This window comes from Tenrec ecaudatus, chromosome X (genome assembly GCF_050624435.1).
Source record: "Tenrec ecaudatus isolate mTenEca1 chromosome X, mTenEca1.hap1, whole genome shotgun sequence".
Taxonomy (NCBI): Eukaryota; Metazoa; Chordata; class Mammalia; order Afrosoricida; family Tenrecidae; genus Tenrec; species Tenrec ecaudatus.
In genome coordinates, this window is record NC_134548.1 from 107,121,921 (window position 1) to 107,129,058 (window position 7,138).

A 7,138-nucleotide genomic window follows, 5' to 3' on the forward strand; every position below is an offset into this window, starting at 1 on the left:
TAAGAAAGCATCTGAAGTCTTATCTGTTTCTTTTCAAACAATTATCTATCTATGTGAGACATCAACTAAACCCACATGGTAGAAACACACCAGCCTGTGATCCAAGGAATATAAATAATCTAAATTCTAAAGAAGGATTTCTATCAGAGTTTAAATTGTGAAATATTTGTTTGCAGAAGGCTATGAATGACAGTGGAATCCCAAAATACTTTTTAGGACCTACGCATAGAATATGCCTCCAGTGATTTATCTCTGAGGGATAGGAATAGCCTGCTTATCAGGCAGAGTTAATTGAATACACATTATAGTAGATTAAAATGACATCTGATTTGAATGGTTAAAATGTAATATCTGACGTGATCCCTTTTTGACACATCCAAAAATACTACCCATTAAAAAAAAAAGTGAAGGGGAAATAGATGTGGATGAAGTATCTGGTGAATTACCTCTGAACATAGACCAGGGCTGTGAAGGGTTTCTCTACTATGCAGGATGGTTTGGAAAAGACTATGACAGATTTAAATAGGTTAACATCCAGTAGATTATTACATGATCTCCCTTTTGACATATTTTGAGTTTGTTCTAGCTTGTAATACTTTCTGTTTTCTTTCACATGGATTTATCTCTGTTGTATTTTGTTATTGCTGGTAGCCTTATTACTCTTTGTTTTGTGTTTTTTCTTTTTATTGGAATATGAAAACTAAGATATGTAAATCTGTAGATACAATAATGGCATTAAGGGTTCCTGGGGGATATGGCAGCAGAGGTGGGGAGTAATGGGTAACTAATAATAATAAATATGACATAAGAAAATGTTCTAAAACTGATTTGACAATGCTTCTTGATATATCTGAATCATTGGTTCTAGATATTATAATCATATATAACATTAGGAAAGTAATATAAAACACATATATGTTTACAAACAAATGAATCACTAAATAACCATTATCTGAAATATCCTTTAAAATGTTTCAGTTTTACTTCAGAATTATATATATGCATATGACCCCTGCCAGATCATTGACTAGGGATGTGAAAAGCCTAGCTCTCCAAATACATCAGAATATGAATGAATATAGATTTAGTTGGATTAAAATTAGCATTCACCATTCTTTAACAGTTTTATTGGCATTTAATCCATATATCACACAATTCAATAGTTTAATCATATCAAGAATTGTACAATCATTACTACAATCATTTTCAGAATATGCTCTTTTCCCCCATGATTAAATCACCTATAAAATGAGTTGTGTAATCACCTTCAGTTCTAGTGCTCCCTCTGCCTCCCATCTTCATTGTTTACTCCCAAAGTCCGCTAACATTCTCCATCTTCCCCACACACACCCTTTCATCCCCCACATATCTTTGCATCAGTTATTATCTCAATGCATCCACTACTATTGTGCTTCAAAAACTGGTAAACCGAACAGAAACAATAAAGAACATAAATGAAATTAAGTGCTAAGGATAAAACAAACAATAATATAAAGATAAAAGTACAAACAATAAATAAGAAAAAAGGCCCACCATCAATACTTAAAATGTCAGATAAGAAATTTTTGTCATGGAACAAACAAGAGATGCTTGCACCTAGTACAAATCCAGGTTGGTTCTAGAGCAGTCGTTCTCAACCTATGGGTTTTGACTCCTTTTGGGGACAAACGACCCTTTCACAGTGGTGGGCTGATTCATACCAGTACCAAAATTACAGTTATGAAGTAGCAACGAAAATAATTTTATGGTTGGGGGGGTCACCACAATATGAGAAACTGTATTAAAGGGTCGTGGCATTAGGAAGGTTGAGAACCACTGGTATCGGTGGAGGTCAGCTGACCAAGTATCAAGTTTGATCCAAGATAATCAGCATTACAATGATCTATGTTTGATAGTAAGGCTGTTCCAGACCTTTGCCTGTAACTAGAGGGTATCTGCCAGCGGCTTAACCATACTAGATACTCTGGACTAGTTTTGGATTCCTACTGTCCTCTACAACCTTCCAAATATTGGGTGTTAGCAATTTCAGTTCTGAATGTTTCCCTTCGTCATATTTGAAGTTTATTTATTTTTTTAGAGGATAGCGCGAACGCAGTCCTCCACTACCACAAATTATGCAGTCGAGTTTCCCACATTTGGGGAAATCTCAGGGGTCAGCACACCCGGAGTGCAATGGATGAACCTCACCCTGGGAAAACCACCTTTGTGATCATGGTATCTCCCCTGCCAGGTAAGTATTTGAAGTTTATTATTGTCATCTTTGGATCACACAAGCTGGTGTGCTTCATCCATGTGAGCTTAGTTTACTCCTTGTTTAGGTGACTGCTTATTTGAATACAAGCCTTTAAAACTGCAGACACTATTCCGATTGACAGCCAGGCACCGTCTGCTTTCCTCTCCACACTTTGCTGTAGCACCCTTATCTTCAGTGATCTCTTCATAAAGATGAGTATTGAGCAGGGCCATGTTATCAAAACTGTTCTTGGATTGGGTCTAGAATTCAATGGTGGCTCAGAATCTATCTACTTGTTCTTGGGATATGCATGACTTAGTTTTACTTTGCTGGTTGTGTTAGGACAAATTTATAGCCCCATAAGACCAACTACAACAACAAACCAAGTAGCAGACAACAAAAGACAAACAAAACAAGCAGACTAAAGACAGGAAAACAAAACCCCATAGAGGCAGAAAAGTAAAACGTTGTCAATCAGCCCCCTGGAGTATAAGACAATTACACTTGTTATGTCATCAATTTTTCCAATGACACATCACACTGGACGCTGTCGGTATGAGAAGACCTCCCATTTTATTGGGCTCTCTACCCTAAGCATGGTTGTTGGTTCCTGGGGGAAACTTCTTGGTTAAGTTCTTCCAAGTTCAAATCCCTACCCAACAAATCAAAACGTGTCATGTTGCTACAAAGAGGCATTGAGATATTAAATATATGGTGCTTCCCCATATCTTTCAATTGGACACCTACCTAACCGTGGACTCCCTCAAGGTCCAATGACTGCCAGTGTCACATGCACAGGTCCAGGGTGTCCACTTTCTACTTCCTCTCTCATACTCATACCCCAGTCTCTGTCCATGGATGCAGGCACCTTTGAGGCAGATTTCAGTTCATTAGACCAGACTTCTATGTCAAATCCTTCTGGTGTAATCCCTGAATTATGCCATGCTTCCCAAAAGTTCAGCTTCCAAGTTCATCATAGTGTTGGGTATAAACCTATTCACAGTGTCTACCCAGGACTACAGAATCTGGATCATTGCCCTCCCTAGGTTCCCTACAATCTATGTTTAGCATCACTTCCCGATATGTGGTTACTTCTCCCCATTCACCCACCATATTCACTAACAGAGCTCAGTGTCTCCTCTGATTTGTAGCCGCTCCTCTGCCCTGGTCTTGGCCTGATTTTCTGGCAAGTTCTCTTTCCCTTCCTGGGGGTGGGGGGTGGAGTGTTCCAACTGATTTGTCTCATCCTTATATAGATTATGTATAGCCTCAAGTGGATAGTGCCTTCCCATCTCCCCGCTCTGGAAGGAATGATCCCAGACAAGTTAAGTCTCCTCCTTTAAGATTGCTCTTATGAGGTGCATGGAAGTGAGCCAGTGGATGGTTCATAGCTAGTAGGTAGCCTTCTCCCCTTTTGCTCAGGAGTTGGTCTCTAAGATTTTTTTAATTGGTGTTTCGCCTTATAGTAGTGGACTCATACAATAATTGTCCCTTTGTGCTTAACTTACTTCACTCAGCATACGAGTTACCAGGTCCTTCTATGTCAGGTGGTGTTTCACACTTTCATCACTCTTTTGGGGGATGTATAATATTCCATTGTGTGTATGTACCACAGTTTCTTTATCTATTCTTCCACTGTTGGGCATTTTGACTGTTTCCAGTTTCTTGCTATTGTGAACTGTGCTGATATGAACATGGAAGAGCATACCTCCACTTGTGATGTGTCACTAATTTCCTCAGGGGGTATGTCTAATAGTGGTATTGCTGGATCATATGGGATTTCACTTCCCATCTGCTTTGTGTATTGCCATATCATTTTTACGTTTTATTTTCATTTTCTATTTTAACCTATTCTCAATTTGTTTTCTCTTCCTTAAAATTATTTTCTTCATCTTTTTGAATTGGTAAAAAATGTAATCAATGTCATTGAACAAACAAGTTATATAGAATTGGTAAATGAGAAGCTAATTTGCAGTGTAAATTTCACTGAACATATAGCAAGTTAATTTTTTAAATACAAGAACAAATAAAGACCAAAATGGGTGTCAGAAGAAACTGAAACATTTTCTACAATATTGAGAAGCCAACATGAAAGGAATAGTGTATGAAATCAAATGGCTAAAAAGCGGATTTCAAAGGGCAGCTCACGAAGACAAAGTAAATATCATAATGAAATATGCAAAGACCTGAAGTTAGAAAAACAAAAGAGACTAACTCAACATTTCTCCAGCTTTCTGGAAAAAACAAACAAACCCAAATAATCTCAAGTCTTGAGTTGCTATATTGAAGGATCCGTCATGAAAATATAGAATAATGTAGGAAGCATCAAAAGAAGATGGCAGAAATATACCGAGTCATTCTACCTAAAACAACTGCTAAGTGCACAGCCATCTCAGGAAATAGCACATAATTCATAACCAATAATAATGATGCTTACAGAATCACCACCACCCTCCCCTAATCCTCCTGCTGTCTCTACTGTTATTGTTGGCCCTGAGGGGTTTATTCATCCTGGATTCCCTATGTTGCAGGCTCTTCTCTGTAGCAGTGTGCATGCTCTGATCTAATCCTATTTGTAAGGTAGAATTGAGGTCATGATAGTGGAGTGAAGGAAGCACCAAAGAACTAGAAGAAAGTTGTATGTTTCATTGATGCTATATTTCACCCTGGTGGCTCATCTCCTCCCTGTGATCCCTCTGTGGGGGGTTGTGCAATTGTCTACAGATGGGCATTGAGTCTCCACTCCATGCTCCCCGCCCTTCACCTTCAGTATGGTTTTGTTATGGGTCTTATGTGCATGATACCTGATCCAATTGACACCTCTTGATCACACAGGCTGGTGTGCTTCTTCCATGTGCATCCTCCATAATTTGATGAAACATTGAAAGGATCAAAAAACCTATGCCTTGGCAGAGGTGCTTACTTGCCTATGTCAAGAAATGGATGCTGGACCTCCACTCAAGTACTTATTCAATGCAAGAACACATTATTCTATTAAATTGGCATTCCAGGATGCACACTTTCCCGGTACAATTGCTGAAGACAAATGTGTGCAAAATCAAATGTGGTGCAGAAAGCTGATGGTGCCTGGCTATCGAAAGATATAGTGTCTGGAGTCTTAAAGGTTTACAGGCAAACAAGCAGCCATCTAGTTCAGAAGCAACAAAGCCCACATGGAAGGAACACACCAGCCTGTGTGACCATGAGTTGTCAAAGAAACCAGGAATCTGGCATCAAAGAACCAAAAATCATAACATTGTGTGCCCACCTCCTGATACGGTCGCTGCAGACAAATGTGTGCATAAGCAAATGTGGTAAAGAAAGCTGATGGTGCCCACCTATCAAAAGATATAGCGTCTGGTGTCTTAAAGGCTTGAAGGTAAATAAGTGGCCATCTAGCTCAGAAGCAACAAAGCCTACATGGACGAAGCACACCAGCCTGTGGGACCACAAGGTGTCGAAGGGATCAGGTATCAGGCATCAAAGAACAAAAACTAATATCACTGTAAATTAGGGGGAGTTCAGAGTGAAGACCCAAAATCCATCTGTAGGTAAAGGGTCACACCCTTACAGAGGGTCTAGATGAGTCTATCAGCCTGCAGTGTAGCATCAATGAAACATACAACTTTCCTCTAATTCTTAAATACTTCCCTCCACCCCCACCCCACTATCATGATCCCAATTCTACCTTACAAATCCAGCTAGACCAGAGGATGTACACTGGTACATATAGGAACTGGAAACAGAGGGAATCCAGGACAGATGATCTCTTCTGGACTAGTGGTGAGAGTGGTGATACTAAATGGTGGAGCAAAGGTGGGGTAGATAGGGGAACCTATTATAAAGATCTACATATAGACTCTTCCCTGGGAGACAGACAACAGGAAAGTGGGTGAAGAGAGATGTCAGACAGTATAAAACATGACAAAATAATAGTAATTTATAAATTATCAAGGGTTCATGAGGGAGGGACAAGAAGGAAGGGAGGATGAAATGAGCTGATACCAAGGGCTGAAGTGGAGAGCAAATATTCTGAGAATGATGGGGGCAATGAATGTACAAGTGTGCTTGAGACAATGGATGTATGTGTGGACTGTGATAAGAGTTGTATGAGCATCCAGTAAAATTATTTTTACAAAAAAATAAATTTGGAAGATAGTTACCAGAAACTGACTTGAAAGGATCCATATTTGTGCCAATTCCAAAGAAAGATAATCTAACAGATTTCATAATTGCCATGCATCCAGGAGTAAAATTTACTCCAATTTATTATTGAAAGGAAATCTGTGATTATGACCTCAGGTTGCCGTTTGCTGACCAACTGGGCATTGTCAAAATGGGCAGCAGCTGTCTTATGCAAGCTTTAAGCCAAATTATCTTCAGGTTTACTCCAATTAAAAATTTTCTCTCCATACTGGTCTCCCCCTGGCTCATTTAGCATATGGACCAATTGATATAGGTCTGGAAGCACAGGCCGATAATCATCGATGATGATTTTTAATTCTTTGGCAAATTTAAAAGAGTCTTCATGGAAGTTTGGGAAATCCTTTTGCATTGCAGTGAATTATTTAATGGGATATTTCTAGCACGCTCTTTCCTTTTGACACAAAACACTCTTTGTTTTCTGATAATTATGCGTAAGAAATTTGGAGGGGGAGATAATGATTTGCATATATAATGCAGCTGTGAGTGATTGTTGACAGGGTTAGTTGTGATTGCCAGCATCCTGAGGATGAAATAAGCCATCTCAGAAATATGGTGGGGGTGGGGCTGGATCTCACTACCATCAAGGAAGAAGAGCCAGGAGTGGAGCAAGTTCTATGAACCTTGATATCCCTGTGTATTGAAACTACTTGACCTGGAGACAGCTTTGACACCAAAAGAGCAGCAAAGGAACAGCCACAG

General features: G+C 39.3%; 1 non-coding gene across 1 annotated transcript; it reads right to left on the bottom strand.

The window, feature by feature from the left end:
• Positions 1-2,074: 2,074 nt before the first annotated feature.
• LOC142435283 (U1 spliceosomal RNA) lies at positions 2,075-2,238 on the bottom strand. Its single transcript, XR_012781371.1, has one exon. It is a non-coding gene; the product is annotated as a U1 spliceosomal RNA (small nuclear RNA).
• Positions 2,239-7,138: the final 4,900 nt, after the last annotated feature.